We start from the raw sequence: 3,665 nt of genomic DNA on the forward strand, positions 1-3,665 counted from the left end.
CGGTGAGAACCATAGAGATCCCGGAGCTCTGGGAGTACCGCCCCACTAGTCACGTGGCCTTAGTCCGCACATTTTTGTGATTGGCACTGCTTAGCGTATAGGCAGCTGCCTTTCGTTCGTGGGCGCCGAGTCTCAGGCAGGTGATAGTGAGAGAAGCCCTCCGGGAAGACCTGGACCCTACTGGGGTCCCCTTGCGGGCGCGGAGCCCACCCAGAGCGGCTCACCGATGTCAGGCCGGCCGGCGCAGTGTTTGCCGGGTCACCCCGGCCAGGCCGCGGCGCAGAGCACGCCGGGAGTTGTAGTTCTGGTCGCGCGACAGCTTTGTCCGGGAGGCTGCAGATGGCACTTGGAGCTGCAGCCTAGGGAGCTCCGGCCATACCCGAGCAGTCGCCCACGTTAGCAACGCAATTCGGAGCTGTCAACGGCTTTTCTCCCCGTTCGCCCACGCTCACATCACTCGGCCTGACCGAGTGTCCGCCTTCGAAAGTGGCCTGGAAGTGGGCAGCTTAGATCAAGCCAAAGGTTGCCAGAACCAGGCCCACCGAGAGTGTTCCAGGCTGAATGTCAGACTTGGCACCTGGCCTCTTTAGCTTCCCTTTGCGCTGGAGAAGGGCAGGCTGGCTCAGCTTTAGGGGTGGCCCAGGCCTCATCTACTCACATCTGTGGTTCATCACCAGAAGTCCCAGATGACATCGGCAGAATACCCATGTACAGGATTAAGCTAGGACGACTAGGCAGCCCCAGGAGCTGAAGAGGCTAAGTAGAATGAGTGGGTTCCTAGCACCCACATGGCAGCCCACGACAGTTTGTAACTCCAGTTCCAAGAGATCGCACACCCCATCCTGGCCTCCCTGGCATCACATACATGAGCTACACATGAACACAAGCAGACACATGCATACACATAAATGTCTGACTTTAAAGTCTAGTACTTAATTGCTCGTATGTAAACAAAGCCTGAGGGGACGGAATGTTAAGTGTTTTTGAAGTCAAGCTTTGAGAATCCAGCAAAAGCTTTCGGGAAAGAATAACGACACCCTATGCTTTATGGAAAGGACCTCTACAGCAGTCTTTATAATTACTATCACAGACGTGAAGTGCTTATTGCTGATGAGGGCAAGTTTGGCAGTGTCTGACTTTTCCTGTCTGCCTGAGAAACTGAAAACTGTATGGTCATGTGGCTTAGAGCCAGAAAGAAGGAAGCAGAAAACCAGAGATAGGGACGGTGGTTGTTGTTATGGTTTGTTTTTGAGACGGGGTTTCTCTGTGTGACAACAGCCCTGTCTGTCCTGGAACTCACTCTGTAGACCAGGCTTCCTTTGAACTTGCTTTGAGATTCGCCTGCCTCTCAAGTGCTGGGTTTAAAGGCATGTGCCACCACCACCACCCAGTCTCAGAGATCATGTTTTTGTGATTTTCTTTATCTTTTTCTCTTTTGAATAAGAAGCAAATTCCAACTGTAATCAAAATAAATTTCCCACAGTGAAGGTCTTTTCTGGCTGGCTGTTTTAGAACGTGACGTCTGGGAAAAGGCCTCAGTCTATTGTTCCCAGGGTGGTGCTTTACCGCCATTAAACAGCTCAGAGCTAGGGGAGATATTGCTCCCTGGTTGCCAAACTGCCAGGAGGTAAATCTTGCTCTGTAGACCAGGCTGGTCTCGAACTCTCAGCAATCCGCCTGTCCTTGCCTCCTGGGATCAAAGGTGTGCGCCACCACCACCCAGCACTGCCTTTGTCTTTAACTGATACTGAAAGGCAGGGGAACAGAATTTAGAAAAAAAATCTGTGTCATCTCATCTGCAAGCAATGGTCAGAACTGATGAAACAAACACAGTGGGTCTGTAACTCTGTGTGGCACAGCTTTGCCTTGCGTGCGTGCGGTTCGAGATTCAGTCTCCACTACCACAGGAAAAAGAAAAAAATGATGGAAATTGAGCAAGAGAAAGAAACTGGAGGCAATAGATGTCTTCAGTATGGCAAGGGTTGTGGTATTTCTTGTTTTCTGCATGTAACACAAAAAAACCACCTCCACCCACACAGGGTTTCTCTGTGTAGAGATGGCTGTCTTGAAACTCTGTAGATCATGCTGGCTTTGAACTCAGAAATCTGCCTGCCTTTACTTTCCAAATGCTGGGAGTAAAGGTGCGTGCCAACAGCTTCCAGCAACGTAATACAGAAATCTTGTCTAATCTAAACCCAATCTAATAGAAAAGGGAAAATACTCCAAAGCTTAGTGGTCCCAGCATTCTGCCTGATCCTGACATATTGCCCTAAGCTGCCTTAACATGGCTCAGCTACTTACCAGAAAACTGTCCCCTGGGGTGGATACCACACAGATAGTCAGCTTTCCCTCATTTCTTACTTTGAATGTTAAGACAATGCTGTCATGATTAAGAGTGATCACTCTGGACTCAGACTTTATGATTTCAAATTCCAGCCCTCACTCCGAGTTTCTGTGAACATGCTCATGTGTTATTGAGTCAGGGTTATGATTTGTAAAACAGACTATATAACATTGCCTACCTCAAAGGATTATTATGAAATATTATGTTTTGTTGTTGTTTTGCCATCGAGCCCAAGTTGGCCTCACACTGCATACGTAGTCAAGAATGACTTTGAACTCCTGATTCTCTGGTCTTCACCTGTTATATGCTGTTATGGCCATGTCACGGGACTCCCAAACAAGACAACCACAGAGCTGGTATCCGATGCAAACACATTGCGGTTTATTGATTACAAGTTAGCCAACTCTGTAATCCAGCACACTGCCACAGCGGGTTGGGGAGAACAATCCCAGCTTTAGGGTAAGGGGTTTTAAAAGGAAAATTGTAAGGCAGGGTGGCACAAAGTTTTGGCGTTTGGGGATTGGGTGAAAGTATACAACTTTTGAATTCATTAGTTGGAGTATAGGGGAATTTTAAAGCAGTCAAAACAGCAGTTAATCAGATACTTACAAGGGCTTTTTTTTCAAAGATACTATTATCTTTATTAAAAATTGATAGACATAGCGGCACTTATAAGAGCTCATAAAAGGCAGGACATGCTGACTTACAAGGACTTTTGAAGCAAGCAGATGTGAACAGATGTTGCTTGGACACCCTGGTGGAGTCACTTTGACCAAGACAGACACAGTTTCTTCGGAATGCTTATGACTTTATTGGGCTGCATTCCCCACACAGTTAAATCCTGTCTAAAATGGAGTTCTTTCTCAGAATGGAGTTTGTTCTGCTCCTTCAATGCTGGAATTGCAGCTATTATTGCACCATGTGTCCAGTTTTTCATGTGGTACTGAGGACTGTTCCCAGGGCTCTGCACATGCTTCACGGGCGCTCTGTCAACTGAACTACATCCCTATCCTTAACGTTTTCTTCTTTATTTTGTTTTTATAACTTTTTTGAATTTTAAAAACATTTTTACATTATTTTTATTTTGTGTATGAGTGTTTTATCTGTATGCATGTGCACAGTGTGCATGCAGTACCACAGAGACCAGATTAGGACATCAGATCCTCTTAGAACTGAAGCTAGAAGCTAGGTGGTGGTGACACACGCCTTTAATCCCAGCACTTGGGAGGCAAAAATAGGCAGATCTCTGTGAGTTCGAGGCCAGCCTGATCTACAAGAGCTAGTTCCAGGACAGGCACCAAAGCTACAGAGAAACCCTGCC

This window comes from Chionomys nivalis, chromosome 14 (genome assembly GCF_950005125.1).
Source record: "Chionomys nivalis chromosome 14, mChiNiv1.1, whole genome shotgun sequence".
NCBI lineage: Eukaryota > Metazoa > Chordata > Mammalia > Rodentia > Cricetidae > Chionomys > Chionomys nivalis.